General features: G+C 30.6%; 3 long non-coding RNA genes across 4 annotated transcripts; 2 read left to right on the forward strand and 1 right to left on the reverse strand.

Annotated features, from left to right (window-relative positions):
- The first annotated feature begins 6,585 nt into the window (after nucleotides 1-6,585).
- LOC125583680 lies at nucleotides 6,586-11,268 on the forward strand. The gene is made up of 2 exons (XR_007320717.1): nucleotides 6,586-7,923; nucleotides 8,021-11,268. It is a non-coding gene; the product is annotated as an uncharacterized LOC125583680 (long non-coding RNA).
- Nucleotides 9,742-12,399, reverse strand: LOC111204481. The gene is made up of 3 exons (XR_002656940.2): nucleotides 11,510-12,399; nucleotides 11,074-11,125; nucleotides 9,742-10,513 (listed from the first exon to the last, which is right to left on the reverse strand). It is a non-coding gene; the product is annotated as an uncharacterized LOC111204481 (long non-coding RNA).
- A 2,095-nt stretch (nucleotides 12,400-14,494) lies between these two features.
- LOC106385381 lies at nucleotides 14,495-19,822 on the forward strand. Of its 2 annotated transcripts, none has more exons than XR_007320716.1 (7): nucleotides 14,495-15,352; nucleotides 15,428-15,626; nucleotides 15,726-15,888; nucleotides 15,976-18,230; nucleotides 18,339-18,534; nucleotides 19,125-19,519; nucleotides 19,630-19,822. It is a non-coding gene; the product is annotated as an uncharacterized LOC106385381 (long non-coding RNA). The 2 variants fall into 2 exon arrangements; XR_007320715.1 differs by lacking the exon at nucleotides 19,630-19,822 and having other exon boundaries at nucleotides 14,500-15,352; nucleotides 15,976-17,913; nucleotides 17,997-18,230; nucleotides 19,125-19,469.
- Nucleotides 19,823-20,802: the final 980 nt, after the last annotated feature.

Genomic DNA, 20,802 nt, shown 5'->3' on the forward strand with positions numbered 1-20,802 from the left:
TGCTCAGATAATTCGATTACAATCTCATTTTCCAGATTTTCCTTTAAAGACTATACGTCTTGATAATGCTGGTGAATTCACGTTCCAAACGTTTAATGATTACTGTATGTCCATGGGGGTAACTGTGGAACATTCCGTGGCACATGTACATACACAGAACGGCTTAGCCGAATCATTTATAAAACACATATAGCTAATAGCTCGACCATTGCTTATGAGGTCGAGACTTCCGGTTTCTGCTTGGAGACATGCCGTGCTACACGCGGCTGAACTCATACGCATCAGGCCATCTAGTGAACATAAATATTCCCCATCACAATTGCTTACGGGTCATGAGCCAGACATATCCCACCTTAAGACATTTGGATGTGTCGTTTATGTTCCAATTACTCCACCAGAGAGAACAAAGATGGGACCTCAAAGGAGGATGGGGATATATGTTGGATATTATTCTCCCACGATTATTAAGTACCTTGAGCCAACTACGGGTGATTTACTTAAGGGCAGGTATGCGGATTGTCATTTCGATGAATCCGAACATCCAACATTAGGGGGAGATAATAATAAGCTGGTAAAAGAAATTACATGGAATCAAACATCCTTATCTTGGCAAGATCCTCGGACTCAAGAATGTGATTTAGAAGTCCAAAAGATAATACATTTACAAAAGCTAGCTAATCAATTGCAAGATTCCTTTGCTGACCCGAAAAGAGTGACAAAGTCATATATACCAGCTGCTAATGCACCAGTTAGAATTGATGTTCAAGAGGGACACAATCAAGTTGCTACAGAGTCTAGACAACGTTTGAAACGTGGTAGACCAATAGGTTCCAAAGATAAGAACCCTCGGAAAACAAAGAAAGGTGCTGAATTCGAGGTTGGAACACTAGACATGGCCGCGACCGATCCTCCCCGGGATGTGGCCGCGTCCGACCATAAGGCTTTAGACATGGCCGATGGTCCTGATGTACCAAACACTGATGCTTGGGATGCCAAGCTTCATGGTACTGATGGTCCTGATAATAATGAGATCTTAATAAATTATGTCTTGTCTGGGATACAATGGAACATAAAGAATGTCGACATTGATGATATATTTGCATACAAGGTAGCACTTGAACTTATAGATTTAAACGAGGATCATGAACCCACGTCTATTTATGAGTGCACTCAACGATCAGATTGGATCGAATGGAAGGAAGCTATAAACGTGGAGTTAAATTCTTTAAAGAAAAGAGGTGTTTTCGGTCCTATGATCCAAACACCATATGATGTTAAACAAGTTGGATACAAATGGGCCTTTGTGAGGAAAATAAACGAACATGGTGAAGTAGTGATATATAAAGCACGGCTTATTGCACAAGGATTCTCACAGAGACCAGGAATCGATTATGAGGAAACATATTCCCCTGTGGTGGATGCTACTACTTTTAGATTTCTGATAAGTCTGGCTATAAGAGAGAAATTAGACTTGTGGTTAATGGATGTAGTAACTACATACTTATATGGTCCAGTGGATAATGAGATATATATGAAAGTACCAGAGGATATTGAATTGAAAGACAAATCGAGTTCTCGAGAACAACATTGTATAAAGTTGAATAAGTCACTTTATGGACTAAAACAATCAGGTCGAATGTGGTACAATAGGCTAAGTGAGTACCTAGTAAAAGAAGGATATAAGAATGATCTGATCAGCCCATGTATTTTCATAAATAAATTTGAAAATAAAGGATTTGTGATCATAGCAGTGTATGTTGATGATCTGAATATCCTAGGAACCTCTGGAAAGATTTTTCAAACAGATGAATATCTTAAGAAAGAATTCGAGATGAAAGATCTAGGAAAAACGAAATTCTGTTTGGGATTACAACTTGAGTACATTAAAGATAGAATCCTTGTGCATCAAATGACATATACAGAAAAGGTACTCAAGAGATTTAATATGGCCGAGTCTCACCCGTTGTCGAGCCCCATGGTTGTGAGGTCCCTCGGTCTGTACACTGATCTGTTCCGTCCTAAGATGGACGATGAAGATGTCCTTGGTCCCGAAGTGCCATATCTCAGTGCCATAGAAGCTTTGATGTATCTGGCTAGTCACACACGACCAGATATATGTTTTGCCTTGAATCTATTGTCTAGATTTAGCTCTTGTCCGACCCAAAGGCACTGGAACGGGATTAAACATGTTTTTCGTTACCTGCAAGGAACGAAAGACTTGGGTCTATTTTATAATAACCAAAACAAAGAAGGTTTAGTTGGTTTTGCTGATAGGCTATGTGTTTACACATGGTGGAACGGCCATATCATGGCGTTCCATGAAGCAGACGATTGCAGCCACATCTTCAAACCATTCAGATATCTTGGCAATACATGAGGCCAGCCGCGAGTGTGTTTTGTTGAGGTCCATGACCCAACATATCCGAGTTGATTGTGGGATATCCGAAGGCGAAGACGCACCAACCGTGATGTATGAGGACAATGCAGCATGCATTGCTCAGCTAAAGGAAGGCTACATCAAAGGAGATAGGACGAAGCACATCCTGCCCAAGTTCTTCTTCAAGCATGAACTTCAGAAAGCCGGCGAGGTTCAAGTGGTCCAAGTGCGTTCCAGCGACAACTCAGCCGATCTGTTCACCAAATCATTTCCGACCTACACGTTTAGGAAGCTCACACATCAGATTGGGATGCGTAGGATGAAAGATCTTCAGAACAGGGGGAGTAATACGTGTTGTACTCTTTTTCCTTCACCATGGTTTTGTCCCACTGGGTTTTCCTGGTAAGATTTTAATGAGGCAACATCCAAAGCGTATTACAAACTCTGTATGGTTATGACATCCAAGGGGGAGTGTTATAAATCATATTGTGGATGTCCATAAACAGACCATACTAGAGAGAGAGAGCCGACGGCCATGAGAGAGAGAGAGAGAGAGAGAGAGAGAGAAAACCCTAGTTTTATTTTCCTTATTGATTTATGATTAATATTTTTTTCTAGTCTTTCCATTATTTTATGACGGTGTAATTCCCTATATATAAAGGGTTCCTTATGTTTAAGATTAAAAAGAATATACAGTTTCTATTCTCTAGTTTCACAACACACCCAATATTTTCTTCACTGCAATCATTTTTTAGGAAACTTATAATATCACAACTAAAACCATTTCAAATCTTCCATTTAATTTCAATAACCAAAAATCACGACTACAAATCAACAACCTAAATGTCAAGATTGTTATATCTGTATATATTGTTCCTTTTTATTTTTGATTCCCTAATTATCACTATTCTTTTCTCTATAAATTAGAGCATCCTCCTATATATTAAATAAGAAGTCACTTAAGTGACTTTCGCTTATGTGTCGATCATTGGTGAAGTTTCAAAAAATTGTTATAATTTGATTGGTTGATGATTTATAATTTTTATTTATTTTAATTAGAATTAAAATTAATGGTAAGTTTATTATCAATTAATATCACTTACCAAATAATCTATAGAATACTGTAGATAATAACTTATGGTAACTAACTGTTGAAATTATAGAAAGATCAGTAAAGTCTGATCAATTATTTTTTATTATTTATAAACTATATAATATAATGACCAAATATTTTATATAAAATAACTAAAATATTTTTTGTCATCAATTTTATAGTTTACATAATGAATTATATTCGTATATAATTTTATAATAACTATTAAAATCTTATAAAGCCTACAAATGCTTTATAGATTATTAATAATGTTTTTTGAAAAACTAAAAAATATTTATCATATTTTGTGAAATCAACTTATCAGAAGTTTAAAATTCTTTATAAAAGCATATATATAATTTATAAAATAAAAATCATATGTTAAACGAGAAGTCACTTAAGTGACTTTAGCTTACATTTATATCACAAGTAAGTTTTAATAAAATTTTTTTAATTTGATAGTTTGATTGATCAAACATTATAATAATGAAGTTATAGATAAGACAATTCTATGATTATTTTAAAATTGATAAGATAATATTATGATTATATAATGTTTTAAAGTTTTATAGTTTATAAACATTAAAGTTTAATGAGGTGATAGATAAGATACTGCTATGATTATACAATGTTTTTAAATAGATATTATTTTCTTTGATCATAATTTGTTAATCATTTGATCAAAATCATTTAAAATAAATATTTTAGCTACTTAAATTAATATTATTGAATTATCACTATATCTCACGATTCTAAAAATATAACATTAAAATTTTAGATTTTCAAAATCTTTTGACTTTAAAATTTTCTTATATTTATAATTATTATTCAAATTTTATTGAATTATACGTACAATATTTATTTTATACAATACTTATATCCGCGAATTCGCGGGCAACCACCTAGTACGTATTAAACGGTCTCCATCATCATTTGATAACACTATTTGATAAGACTAAATTGTATAAAAATGGTCAATGAGATTTGGTAAGTTTTATAAACTGAAAAAATTATAGATAATTTTTCTTTTCAATATATCGTGAAAAAATTACATGTTTACCACTTTTATACTACCACTTTCATTTTTACCACTGCTAAATAGACTTTTTCAAAAATATCTTTTTCATTGAGTGGCAAAAGACTCATATGCCCTTGTTCTTTATATCTATAATAAATAAATATTTAAATAAATAAAAATCTAAAAAAATAAAAAATAATTTTTTTAATTTTTTCGAATTATCCTATTTCGAAATTTAAACCCTAAACCCTAAAACTCAACTCTAAACCCTTTTTTTAAATACGAACCCTAAACCCTAAAACATGAACTCCAAACACTAAACCCCCAAACATCAACTCTAAACTCTAAACCCTAAAACATAAACTCTAAACCCTAAACCCTAAACTTCAACTCTAAACCCTAAACCATCAATACTAAACCCTAAACAATCAACACTAAATTCTAAACCCTAAAAGTACACTCTAAACCCTAAACCTTCAACTCTAAACCCTAAACCCTAAACCTTAAACTAGAGTTGATGTTTTAGGGTTTAGATTTAAAGGTTTAGAATTTTAGGGTTTAGGGTTTAGGGGTTACGTGTAGGGTTTAAAGTTGATGTGTTAGGGTTTAGATTTGAAGGTTTTAGGGTTTTAGGGTTTAAGGTTCGAATTTCAGAAAAATGTAGGGTTTAGGGTTTACGTTTAAGGTTTAGAGTTGATGTTTTAGGGTTTAGATTTGAAGGTTTCGGGTTTAGAGTTGACGTTTCGGGGTTTAGGGTTTAAAGTTGATGTTTCATGGTTTAGAGTTTAGAGTTGTTAATTTAGAGTTTAGAGTTGTTGATTTAGGGTTTAGATTAGTTAATCATATGTTTTTTTGTCAAAGTTAATCAAAAGATTATATATGTCTTTTACCCTTCATTAAAGATGAAGATAAAAATGGTTAGCGTAAACATGAAAAGTGGTATTTTGAAAATATTATTTTTGGCAATTTTCCGTTTATCATACTGAAAATCGTTAAAGTCACATTGGTCTCATTTCCTAAGTAAATGAACACATTTTGATCTCTATGGATCAGCTAATTAAACTAAAAAAGAAATAACTAAATCTGGCCCAATATGACTTAAATAGATAGACCCTTTTTATTTTAGCACCACTATATTTACAATATTTTTTAAATATAGCACAATATTATTTTATCTTTTATGATTTATGATTTTTCATTAATCAAATATTACAATTGTTATAACTAAATAGACTATGAAATAAATTACGATCTATATAAATAAAAAAAAATCAAATCTAAAACTATGAAAATTATGTTTTTATTAGCATATATGAATCAAAAAATACAGTTTTATAAAAACAATATATGTGAAACTTATAAGTTTTATAAAAATAATAAATAACAAATGACTTATATAATATACTCCCTCTGTTTCATAATAGATGAAGTTTTGGTCATTTGCACACATATTAAGAAATTATCTTTTCTAAATAAAAAATCATTGAAATATAATTTAAAATTAATATTTTTAATCATAAACAAAAATAATAAAAATACAATTGGCTACATAGTTTTCGATAAAGTTAAAATTATCTAGATATGTGAAAACATCATCTATTGTGAAACAAAAACAATCACCTAAAACATCATCTATATTGAAACAGAGGGAGTGCCATTTTAGTTTTTTGAATATTAATAACACATGTCATCAAAAAGTACAGTTTACAAACAATTAAAACATATGAATTATTATTGTGAAACATAACATCCGTGCGGTTGCGTAGATCAAAGTGTAGTAACATCTTAAAACGAAAGACTCAGTCAAACAAAAAAACTAAAGATATAAAACTATTATAACCTGACATAGTTACTGACACTACAATTGTAGGCACATAAGGTCACAAATCTTTGTAATGTAATTAAGAACAAAGTAAAACAATCATTTTCGAAAAAATAATAATAAAATTTTCATGAATAAATTGAATTTTTGGGGCAAATATAATAAGTATATTTTTTTAAAAAAACATGTTATTTTTTCATTTTACTTTAAGTTTTATGTATGCAAAAAATTTAATGTGCTTTTATTATATATATAATTATATGTTTTTTTTATAAGTATAATTATAAGTGCTTATATAACCTGCAGAGGACGCGGGTTCCCATCGACAAAATGTCAGTTTTGTTATTTTTTTTGGACTAGATGTCAGTTTTGTTATTTTTACCTTTTTAGTTAATGAATACAAATTTACTAGAATGCCTCCATCTTCTTCCTTTCACCTGTTGCACCAAGAACTCTAATTCTGTTTTTCACTTATTTTTATGATGTTTATGCCCAGTTATGATAGCTTCACAAAGAAATTTATGATTATGAGCTAACACTTTAGAAAATTAGATTTGTTTGGGAAAGATCCAAGTTTTGGAGGGACTGAGGCGAAACGCACATGCACTTTTTAGAACAAATATTTGTATCCCAAGATCTCCTGCAGTTTTCTATCAATAAAATATAATATAGTGATCGGTTTGTCTAGACATGTGTAAGAGGAATATTTACACTAGGTCCAACAAAATCAAAACTTCGTATAGCAACTAGAGAAATTTTTTTGGGTATAAATATTAAATTTTATACCATTTTCATTTTTGACAGATTTTACAATGAAAACAAGTAGCAAAAAAAGAGAGTTAAAACATCTAAACAACACCGAATAGAAAAGCAAAACATAGCAAAATACAAGAATGCAAAAACTGATACCAATCTTGAATAACACAACAACGCATTTTGCATAGGATCGCAGTGCGCCAAGAGCTGGAATCTCATTGTTGTGGCTGCTAAGTTGCCGCGAATCTACAGATGATTGGGCAGCAAATAGATAGATATTTTTATTTTCAAAACCTTAGAGCCCTTTTTGCAAAACCAATTTATTTGTTTCCACAAAATTAGAATTTGCTCAGGGTCCACATTAACAATGGGACTCCCCTGATAGCGAAACTCAACTCAAACAACTATGATCTATAAGATTCAAGGACATTTCCAATTATTTTGAAGTTAGGTATGAAGTTTGTAAGTATGACTTTAATTATATTTATTTATTAAACAAAAAAAACACGTTTCCTACGCTTTTAAAATTTATTTTATTTATAACCCTTTGATTTGAGGAGATGCATGCAGATATCAAAATTAAACGTTAACTATCTATTCAACGGCCTGATGGATCTAAAGAAGTTAACATCAAATGTGAAGCAAATACAAGATTATGTATGAAAGGAGATACTTACGCTTAATGCTAATACAGAGTATCTCCGAGGCTACCTCCATGGAAGCTGTGATAAAGAGTTATTCAAGAAGAACGTACCGGTAGTAAGCTACGATGATGTTAAGCCTTATATCGAACGCGTTGTGAATGGAGAACCTTCAAATGTTATTTCTGGAAAACCCATTACTCGATTTCTGTTGAGGTATGTATTGCCGAGTATGTATAAAATATGTCCTTGCTGGTGATATATATATGTAAACTCAAATGTGATATGCTTGTGACATTGTTGATATATGTAGCTCAGGAACTACTGCAGGGAAACAAAAGATCTTCCCAGTTAACAACAAGTTCTTTGAGGACATGTCATTTGTCATTGCTCTAGGCTCATTCCTTATATCAAAGTACAGTAAAACCTCTATAAATTAATAATGTTGCGACATTGAAATTTTATTAATTTATAGAGATATTAATTTACAAAAGTTTCCTTATTTAGATTTTTATTTTAAAATATATTTATTCTAAAATAATAAAAATATTTGATTTTAGTGTATAGACATTAATAGTTATTTTTTTGAAATTTGACATTTATATTAGTTTTATTATATTATTTGTTGTATATAATATATATTGCATAGAACTTCAATATGGTTTTAGATATAATATTACTAAATCTCATCAAAAATATATTAAGTGTTAAGAAAATATAAAGATAATTTTACTGTGAATATAAAACACAAAAATATAATAATAGGTGCTTATTTATATAAATTATGTATACATATAAATTATTAATTTATAATTTTAATGGGACCATATATTATTGTATCGATTTGTGTCAAATTTTGAACCGGCCCAAGTTGGGACATGCAAAATTTATTAATTTATAGAGATTATTAATTTATCAAGTATTAATTTATAGATGTTCTACTGTATACTTTTATCTTAAACTAGACCTTAATCCGCGTAACTACGCGGCTATTTATTTTCACATTTATATATGTAGAAATTTTTTATATTATTAATGACATATATATATATATATATATACACTATCTTTTAAAATGTTTATATGCTTTTTTTTACATGTTTGTTATTTAATTAATTGTTTGAAACTGACAAGTATTTGTAACTTCTTATTATATATTTGGTAGTACTAATTGGATTTGCGTTTGATTATTAGATGACTTTGAAAGATTAAACAATTTGGAAATTGTTTTGTATGCAATTCATACATTATTTAAATATCATATCAAAAATTATAAGTAATGAAAAAAATTAATGGGTTTAGTAAAATTTGCATTTTATGACAATTCTAAAATATTCAAATACACTAATTTCAAAACATTTAGTATTAGTTATTTATATTATTAAAAAATAAGTTTAAATTACCATTTAAATTAGGTATGAGATGTTGAACAGAACCAAGCCTGCTGAACATAACCAAACCGAAATAAAGGTGAGAAATTTGGTTCGGTTCGTCAAGTTTATAAAAAACTTTAATTTTCGGTTCAGTTTGCTTCGGTAATCGGTTAGATTTTGGTAAAAATAGCTGAAATTATCCAAATTTAACCAAATTTTAACAGAAACATAATCGAAACTATAAACTTTGGTTAGTTTCTGTAAAAAAAAATTAAAAACAATCTACCCGAATACCAAACCGAAATAAACTTTTTTGTTTAATTTGGCGAGAGTTTGGTCGAACCAAACTACCCAAATTCCGAACTACCCGAACCCGCATGCCTAATTTAAATCAATCATTTATCCTATTAAATTGGGCTTTACATATATATATACTAGACCTTGACCCGCGCGCTCGCGCATGTGTTCTTTTTCGGTTTGCAATTTTTAATATTTATTATATTTTATATAAGTATGATGTGGTTAATAATGTAGTCTATGCTAATTTAAAAAATTAAAATGATAAATTACATTAGTTATTTCTTATATATCAATTTTTTTGAAATATAGGGTTGTTAATCATAGAGTTTGTTTGTATTTATAACCAATTAAAATAAATATTAATATTTTTCTATCCATTAATTTGTATTAGAAAATATATTTTTTATATTTTGAAAAATGCATAAGTTCATGTTAAATTATTAACATTATTTCTAATTATAGATAAAATATAGTTGGGTAGATAATTTATAGTTGAATCATTAGAATATACAAAATAAATGGGTTTGGTTCAATATCTATCACTAAAATATTTAACAACTTTTTGTGATAGCTATATATAAATTGGTTTTTTAATTGTTGGTGGTACACATGTTAGACTGTATAATAAGTTAAGAGTATTTTACACTATAAGACAGTTTCCAAGTTTTTATTACATTCTAGGTCAGTTATCACTATTGAGGTAGTTTTTTATGACTAGAAACCAAACCACCGTTAACTAGATTCTTTTTATCTAACTAAAGTGGTTCCACAATTTTCTAAAATTTATTACTTTTCTTCTCTTTTTCGAGAGTAAACAAACATAATTATGAAATCAAAAAGCTTCTTCTTCACATCTCAATCTTCAACTTCTCGATCTCAGGTCATCTATGCCACAATTCCTCTCGCCGTGTTTCCTGGTCATCCTCTGTGACTGCCGGTGAACCTCCGTCGAGCTCGGTCGCGAAACTGCATGTTCGTCTTCTCCTTCGCCGTGAAATCAACACAAACAAATTCTTCCTCCATGTCGTGCTATTCATTTCATCTCCCTTGTGCTCGTGGTGGTTGTGATGTTCGAAATCCGCCGCAGTGGCCGTGTTTCGATTCATCTCCCTTGTCCTCTTCAGCTCATTTCCCTTGACAAAAACTCACTATTTTTAAAATCTGAATTTGAAAAACATTCTATAAATGATAAAACTATGATCATGAAGTGTAACCTATAATTAAAACGTAAAAGAATGAAAGATTTTGTGGAAAAAATCAATAGCGGCCGCAAATTTATTGCAGAAAACCCAAAATTCTGGAAAATACGAAGACATATTTACTAAAATGCCACTGATTAAAAAAATTGAAAATAAACAAAGTATGTACATATTCATGGGTTGTACACATGGATAAGAATGTGCATGTACACTATTAGATTAGTAATTTGTAAACACATCTAAAGTTGTTTGTGTGTTTAACATATACTTATAAAGAAATTTACATGTACACATATGTTTTTGACATCGACAAGGGCTACATGTACAATATACATATTATATCTTATCAGATATTTACATGTACACATATGTTTGAGATACATGTTATATGTCCAGTATGTTGTAAACTTGTGTACATGTTTGAGATACAATTTTCATATATTTATATGTACACATATGTTTGAGTGTTATCTTTTTGTTAGCTAAATATGTACCTTGACATAAGTGTTATCTTTGTTGTGACATCACTCTTCATCATGCTTCAAACTGTTAGAACACATGAATATGCAAAAATTATCAACGTGTACATATAATGTATTATCCACATGTACGTTTAGATGAATTATATCCACGTGTACACCATTATGAACAAAAGTGCAAAAAGATGATACTCCTCCATTGTTATTGCACATCACACTTCTTGCCGGCTTCGTTGACGACAACGGAGAGCCAGTGAACAAGTTGATGAACAAAACACAAAATATATGAGTCCAGAACAAGCTGATGAACACAACACAAAATTCAATTCATTTTCACGGTACGTGTGTATGAAATAGCGTACATGTGTACAGAAAATGGTGTATATGTGTACGAGAAATATGATAGTGTACATATGTAAAACACACATAAATTAATCAAGCTAAGACCTACCATGAAGATAGCATGAAAACACACACATCAATCAGAAGCTCTTAAACAAGGTGGGGGTTGGATCCAAAACATAAATCTATGTTATTGATGATTGATGTGTAGTAGATTCATTGCTGACTCAAAACAAATAAGAAATCACTCATTTTGCTTAGAGAGATCAATAGAAAGAGAGGATTTTGAATCTTATTCTAGGGTATAACTTACCCGAAGAGAAAAGACAGAAGTCTAAGGGAAGGCACCTATTAGCTTTAGTAGGACTGACCCACTCCGGCGAGAATAGCGGTGGAGACGCCGGTGAAAAAAGGAGATGATGAGGAACACCCATTACTATTTTCAGAAGAAATACAACGATAAAAAAGGAGATGATGAATGTGGCTGAGTAAATTTGAATCGTTAAAGGTTAAAGTACAAAAGCAAATCCAATGGTCAAGAAATGAAACAGAAATAAGTCTTCTCAAAAGTGTTAGATTTAATCTGAACCATTGAATGGGAAGAGAGATGTGTGGTTGAGGTTAATTCCCGCTAATATAATACTTTGGTTACTCAGTTGGTTAGTTACGAAGTAACTAATTTGTTTAGGAAGAAGGGAAGCAGTTAGAAGAAAGTGTCTTGGTAGAAGAAAATGACTTATTGTGTTATAATAAACTTAAAACTGCCTCTGAGTGTAATTCTTTCATAAGTTAATAACCACGACAAAGACACGTGTGACATTATCTATATTATTAAAAGAGAAGTATCCATTTGAAAATGTTCTTACTTCATTAATTAAACTCCCTATTTTTTTGTTTGTTTTTTTCAGTTGCATTTATGAAATATCCTAAAACGAATAAAACTGTCTAATTTATTACTTGTCTTTTCAGTTACATTAATGAAATATGCTTAAATGAATTTAAACTTCCTATTTTTTTGTTTGTCTTTTTCAGTTACCTTAATGAAATCTATATTATTAAAAGAGAAGTACCCATTTGAAAATGTTCTTACTTCATTAATTAAACTCCCTATTTTTTTGCTTGTCTTTTTCAGTTGCATTTATGAAATATCCTAAAACAAATAAAACTGCCTAATTTATTACTTGTCTTTTCAGTTACATTAATGAAAAATGCTTAAATGAATTTAAACTTCCTATTTTATTGTTTGTCTTTTTCAATTACCTTAATGAAATATTCTTAAATAAATTTGGACATAATGTCATTTAATCAACAAAAAAAACTCATGAGTTATCCTTACGTGCATAATTTCAATAATGGAGATTTTAAAAAACGTGCATCATTAAAATGTTACCTAAAACATACAACACTAATATATAATATGCATCAATAAAACTAGAATTTGACTCACAAAATTGTACGGATATTATTTTCAGTTGATTAAATTAAAAAATATTTATTTATTCAAAAAAATATTTAAGAATGGCTATGTTTTTAAAAATTATATGGTATTATTTGCTCATAACTCATTTGTCATTTGTTAAATTGTTAGAAATAAAATTTTAGCATAATATAACTCAGTTGTCATTTGCTAAATTTATGGTTTTTATTTATATTTTTTATTATTAAATTATAATATTTTCATTTTATATTTGAAAGAGAAATGAATTTTCTTTCAAACAATATTTTTGTAAATGTATTTTTTTAAAAATAATCAATTTAAATTGTTATTATCATTGAATATAATTATTTTTGACATAATTTGAGTTTTCGTTTACATCAAAACTTATCATACTTTAGGATAATTTTAATTTAAAATGTAATTTTCATATTTTTCAAACAAATTCTAAAATTATTATTTTTTAAATATTTTGTTATAATTTTTTAAAAAATATTGAGTTGCATTTCAAATAAAAAGGTAAACATATTAAAAATATTCTAATTAAAATATGTAAAATTTAATATAGTTTTAAGGAAATTGTCAAAATTAAAAAAAAATTACACATAAAAAAAATCATGATTTTTGTTAACTGGACGGATCATTATTTATATGATATCGCAAACGAAAGAAAAATTTATGTTTTTACAATTATTTAATTAACTATGTATACTCATTTTTTATATATTTTTATATAAGATCAAACATTCGTAAAAAAAATAGATAGTTTAAGATGCAAAAAAAATATTTATTTAATGAATATAATATGAATGAATTTTACAAATACATCATTTAATAAAATAAATAATTAAAAACTGAAAATTCATATCCGCGCGGATCAGGATGTAGTTGTATTTAATAACACAAGCCATTTGTGTTGAAATTAGTTTTGGTATATGACGTGATAGGCTTTGTCTTAATATTAATGAATGTGTGTATTTTTTAAACTAGCGGCAGAGATTGTAAATATATAGATTAAGTGAGAGTTATTTTCTATTTGTACTTCATTTTTAATAAGACAGATAGATATATAGAAAACATCTTACCTATTAAAACATTACTAGCCTTTGACCCGCGCGTCCGCGCAGCTGTTTTGTCAATTTACAATATCAAATATTTATTATTGTTTAACAATATATTTTATATTTGTATATATGTGAACTTGTAAATAATGTATCTATGTTGATAAACAAATCAAAGTGATAAATTAGTATTAGTTGTTTCTTATTATATCCATTAGGCCTGGAACAGATCCGGATATGCGGAAAATTTATGATACCGAGATTCGGATCCGTCGGATTTAATATCTGGATCCGTACTCGTGGTTTTCAGATATCCAGATTCTGGATATCCGTCTAGATATTATATTATCCGCAGGTATCCGGATTCGGATAAGGACGAATAAAAATAATTAAAAAAATATTTTGTTTAAAATACTATTTTTAAAAAAATAATATACTTAAATTGAATATTTATACAAGAATTATATATATATATATATATGTGTGTGTGTGTATAATATTGTAAAAATTGAAATATGATAATATAAAATTAATTTATTTATAAATATTATTATATCAATAAATATTAATAAAATTAATATTTTAATATATTTTCAAAATACGGATCCGGATTCGGATATTTGGAGCTAAAAATTAAGATATCCGGATTTGGATTTGAGGGATCCAAGATTTTACTATCCAGATTCAGATCCAAACATCACAAATATCCTATTTTACGAGCGGATCTGGAGAGAATCTCGGATCGGATCTGGATCCCATATAATAATCCTAGGCCTAATATCCAAATCGTAAATAAAAATAATATATATTGTATTTTTTGTATATATAACCAATTAGAATGAATATTAATATATTTTTTTGAAACACAAATTGTTTTGGAAAATAATATAGACATACTTTTGCAAAGAATAAGTTAATATTTCAATGCTAAATTATTAACATTATTTTTTTGTTTTCTTATAATTCAAATATAATTGGGTAGATTATATGAGAAAAACTTCATATTAATATTTTTTTAAACTAAGGTAATGTAAACTAATTACATTATTCGATAGTTTATAGTCTAAGCCTGAGATTACATAGAAAATAATCAGTTTCGTTGAATATATTTATATAACATATTTAAAATATATTTTAATTGGTATATGTAAATAAGAAAAACATATTAATCTACAAAATGGGCATTCACTTGTTGGTGGTAAAATGCTAAAACAGTAAAATAAACAAATCAAAGCCCAATTACCAAGTTAACTAATTTAGCGTAGGAAAAAGAAAAAAAACGTTAGATTAACGTTCATTAAAAAAAACTCACATCGCGATCTAAACAACGATATCTAGGGTTTCGATGTTCCATGTTCATCAACCATCTTTTCGGCGAGTTCCACACCGGTATCTACGATTTAAATTCTTTCCAAACTTTCAAGATGCTATCAATCGTGAAATTAATAGAATCAAGGTATTGATTTCTTAATTTTTCGTTGTGAAAGCTGTACCAGGTTGATCCTCTGTTTGATATTGGGTTTACTTGCAGATGTAAGAACTTGAGACATATAACAAACAGAAGTAGACATTAAAGACATCAAAATTAAGACTATTTGGAGATCGGTGGTCCATTGCAAAGATCGGTGATATAATGGACAGAGTGGTCGGATTAAGTTGTTATCTCGAGAGAGAAGAGCAAATCCATCACTGTAAAGAAGATGAACCCCACTTGAAAGTCTAAGAAAAAGGTAAGTATTTTGTTTCTCCTTAGAATATCTGTGTGAGTTATAATCTAAGCTACGCTTTGTTTCTGAGTAATTTTAGTCTGTTTTTGTTGACACTTGAAGAAACTTATCAAGATAATTGTTCTGCGATGAAAGAATAAAAAAGATATGGAGCATGAAGAAAAGGGTCAAAAAATAACGGCTCACATGAAGATTCAAACTGAATCTGAGGCAAGAGTTGCATCAAGGGAACTCTTCCAAAACGTTGCCAAGCGCCAGGAGCAGAGTAAGTGATTCCATTCATAATGTGTTTCTTTTCTTCATGTGAACATCATGTGGTTTAACGTATAATAAAATCCTTCTGTTGTTTCAGGTTCATTAAACTGGGTGACTTTGATGCTTCCTTTCAGAAACGGATCCCTAGTCAGAGGATGAAACAACCCGAATCACTTGCAAATCTCAGACTACAATTGATGGTAAATGAGATAACCCAAATGAGCTGCGCTTCTCCGCAACATTTGATGGTAATCACGGTTAGTACTCTATTTTAAGGTTTTAACTCATATAAGAATGGTTGAGTGAATCATTACCTTAGCAATATATGTTTGGTTTTAAATTGATTAAGTGATGCATACGTGAATGATTGTGTTATATATAACTTAAAAATTAAAGCAAAATCACTTCAAATAGCCCAAAGGAAATGATTTGGTGTGTCAAAAAAAAATAGGAAAAGCATACTTGTATAAAATAAATGTTTGATAATAAGACTTGCAAAATGTTGTTCACATACCCTCTACTCTACGTGTGGGGATTTGAAACCTACATGTAACAGAACAAAATTAATATATATTTTATTATAATTATCTTTCTACAACATACAATGAAACACGCATAGAAACATTCCAAAATTGAACACACAGCTACGTAAAACATGGATTATAAGAATAGATTAAAGTGACACCCTACAAAGAAATAATGATATTTGTAATAGATCAACTCGCATATAAAGTGTTAAAACGTATTCTTTGAAAAAATCTTAAAGTTTCATCGTCTGACACCATTTCAAGCGTCTTGCCTCCGGTATGACATGTTTCTTTTCCACGAATGAAGCAATTAAACGTGAACTCTCCATCCGGTTTTAAAAGATTTGACATTTTTGAGAAGAGTAAAATTGAAAAACTGATAATTTCAGACATGTTTAGGTTGTTGAGTGAATAAGAATGAGTATTGACGGTAGAGGAATGAGATATATATATATATATATCTTCTTTATATATAAAGTAAGCTTTGTATCCCTCCTAGAGCGTCCAGCTCGGATGCCATGTCACAAATTCGTGTTCTGTGGTATTGACACGTGTCCACTAAGACTACACACCGCGTTTCATTTATTGGGCTTACGATTACGTTTGGGCTTACGATTACGTTTGTGGGCATTCGCTTACTTCGTAAAACCTATTTTAGAGTGTAAGCCAGTATAGTCAAAACACGTCGTTTTTGTTTCTTTTGTTTCATCTATTTTTTCTTCTGTGCGGCTGCGATATCGGAGGAGACTCTAGGGTTTTTGATCCAGATGATTCATCTTCTTCCTAACTTTCCTAACTAAGGAATCAACCAGTGTCAGTTATTGTTTTTACCCATGGGATTTATGATATTTATCGTCCAAATCCCTTTGGGCTAATATGTATTGTTTGTGAGTCAACTCAACCCTAGCATCCAACAGCCACCGTCCTCTTCGATCCCTTGCTTCCCCGTCATCACAAAGCTTCAACTTTAACACCGCCATTCGAATTAACATCCACCTCTTCCATGGATTACAAGAACGTGATATGCACCTCCTTGCCACAACGAATCGTTAGGAGATGGTAACATTAGACGAGTAAACGCGCTCTGGAGAATCATATCGACGCGTTGAGCCTCAAGCACGAAGACAATTACGCAATGGAGGCTGTGGCGGTGGCGGAGGGAATAAGAAGACTGATGGTAGTCTTTCAACCGTTGTACCAGTGGAACATTTGCGACAATTAAGGAGGAGCAACGGTTGTTCTAGAGAGGCTGGTCGGCGGCAAGCAGATCCACGCGATGATGGTTAAAGACGGTTCTGTGTCATGGATTAGCGATTCATTTTTTGGTGTCGAATCATTTGAATTGGGCTCGACGTTGATCAAGATTACCGAGAAGATTGGATATTAGTGGAAACTAAAAGAGAAGAAAGGATATGTAGGATTATCACAGGAGATTATGCTACCATCAAATGGCTCTTTGGAAGATAGAAAGCTCTGCTAATTGGTTTCAACTCAAGAAACAGAATCCGGTAGTGCAACTGGCTAAATTCAATCAACAAAAGTGAATCAATGTCAAAATGTTCATCTCAATTATGGATATGATCTATCGCAGTGGTGAGTGTAATCAAAGTTGTTGGAGCATGGTGGAGAAGTGGTGCCATTGTAATGGCGACTGATGGCCATAACGGCATATTGAATCACCAGAAAGGGGTGTGCTCATAGCATGGCTGTAATGGTTGTATGAATCGTCACTAACCGCGCTTTAACTCTCCCTGCCCAGTACAACACGATTTCGCTTTCTATTAAACTACTTCATCTTGAGGCAGTGTTTCTCTCCTATAAAAAGGTGAGGCCTTTACCATTAATCATCATCTTTACATTTTTTACTACTCTCGATATAGATTTACTTTTCAGTGTAATGGTGATTTCATATGTGTTTCTCTCTGAGTTGTAGGCTGGCCATTGTTCTTCCACCGTGCAACTGTTCCGATTCTGGTAAGCAAGGACGTTAATCGTGGTGGCGAGTTGATGTCTGAACCTTACACGGAGGCTTAACTACAAACACCAGCAACGTGCTCTCAAATTCTCGGATTCTATATTCATGTTGCTTGCGATTTATAACCAGGCTGTTACTACATTGCGAACAAGTAGTTAAGTACCTAACACTTCTGAACTTCTTCCTCTGTACCATTCTTGCTTAATTAGTCTGGCCTTATTATCTCAGAGCAGATGGTCATTCTTGATGAAGAGTCATATATGCATAGTGTTTGCTTGGAAAAGGGTGATTTTTTTTTGTATATATAAAACTTAAATTTAGGGTAATGGAAAGGGATGAACGCCTACCTGCTCTTATTACATTTCACGTTCTACTATGTGCTCTATTAGCGAGACCGAGAGGGAGTTGTTTAAGTATGATTTTTCTAGGAATGTTTGCATGAAGCACTAAAGCCGTCCTTGGAATGTTTGAATATGATTTTTTTCTGTAGATATAAAAGACAATAGTACAACAAAACAAGTTGTTGGTTCATTCTACTTTCGCTTATTTTTGTGCACATGTCTTCCTGTAGCAACAGCATAAAATTGACATGAATTGATAGGATACTATACATGTGTTAACAGTATTAACAATGTTCAAGCAAAGATGCTATGCAATCAGATTCTTGGTTTTAGATTTTTGGGGTTTTAAAAAACCTGCAAAAGAACTTATGTTTCTTAATGTTTCATTGCTCTTATGGTGCAGGTAGATCTGAATAGAGCAAGAGCTCCTTTGCTCGAGATTGTAACTGAACCTCATATGGGAAGTCGGGTCGAAGCTGGTGAATACGCAAGTGAGATGCAATAGATTGTAAGGTATTTAGGATTGAGTACATGAATATGCAAGAAGGCTCTCCCCGCTGTGTTGTCAATATCTCAATCCGCCCAATTGGGCAAGTTAAGTTTGTCACCAAGGTCAATAAGTTAATTTTCTTTATTTATCGTTTGTAGATTCTGATCTTTTTCAGAAAATGTCGACTGTTTAATTTGATTCAGCAGGAGAGATGCATTATATTGGTACATATCTTGGTATGCAATCAAAAGGTTAATACTTAGTTGTATAAATTATGACAAAAGTACTACTACGACAGTAAAACAAAGGTATATAAATGTAAAGAGAAGGCAACATTTTACATGTGTTAGTTTAAAAAAAAAAACATTTTCCTGGTGTTCTGTTAAGACTACTTGAATCTTCAAAATTTCTGGATCAGGTGAGCAACTGGCAGATTCCAGCCGTCGTGAAAGATTTGGTGAAGAAAACGGAGGAAACGTCTATGGAGAATTTAGCTTCTGTTCCGAGTGCTGCTCATCGTAGACTCACTTCAACTAAAGGGAATACCAATCAGTAAATCAGTTTTAAATAAGCTTTTCCCACAGCATAAAATGCCGCTAAGCAAGTTGTTCCAACATCATCAAAAAAAGCCAAAAGAACATGAAAGTGTCATTTTTGAAATTAATACAAAATCTATTTACTAAAGTACATTGGTAGCAAAATATTCTCGGACTACATTTAACTTACAATATCACTCACTATATTTCTCAAGCCAAACTTGATTACCATGATGCAGGAGGCTCCTCAAAATACAAATGATAGTGAACAGGATGCATAATAAGCAGTACGTTGATATCTCAATGATAAGTTAAAAAAAACACAAGTCTGAATTTGATATTCCTTGCATATTTATATTCTCTATGGTAATATTGGCAATCCATTAACTAAATAAATATGTTGTCCACGCAATATTGTCAAACTATAAACTAAACAAAAATGATATATAAACTAAACAAAAATGACCCTAAAACTCTCAAAATCAGAAAAATTCTGCTAAGCCGTGACAGTGAACGTGACAGTGAAAAAGATGAGAAATAGAGAGAGAGAGAGAGTGGACAAACAAAACCCTAGATCAAGAAATCAGAGAAGACAATAGTTCGAAGGATTTATAAATTTTAAAATAAAAATTTATTCCTCTGTGCGTACGGTTTATTAACAAATATCAGATAAGTGGCAGTTTCGTAGAATATAAAACAATTAATTCCTCCATCTTTTTAAGGAAACAACTATCCATTTGACTTATTATATGTAAACAACTATTAATTTTAAGACATTGGTTTCAGATTTGGAGTTAATTAATAACTATTTTAAGAGATAGTAATACATAATAGATTAAAAAATGTTTCTACGGAAATAAGACCACAATAAAAAATTAATAGATAATAAAAAAAATCAAAAATAATTCTTTGGAAAAAAATAATAAAATACAGAAGAAAAAATATAAAAACAAAAATGAATAATTTTTCTATATAAAAGAGATATGTTAAGTTATTCTAATTAAATAAATGTAAAATGTATTTTAAATATTTATGTCAAGGATTCTAAAAGAAAC

This window comes from Brassica napus, chromosome C3 (assembly GCF_020379485.1).
Source record: "Brassica napus cultivar Da-Ae chromosome C3, Da-Ae, whole genome shotgun sequence".
Taxonomy (NCBI): domain Eukaryota; kingdom Viridiplantae; phylum Streptophyta; class Magnoliopsida; order Brassicales; family Brassicaceae; genus Brassica; species Brassica napus.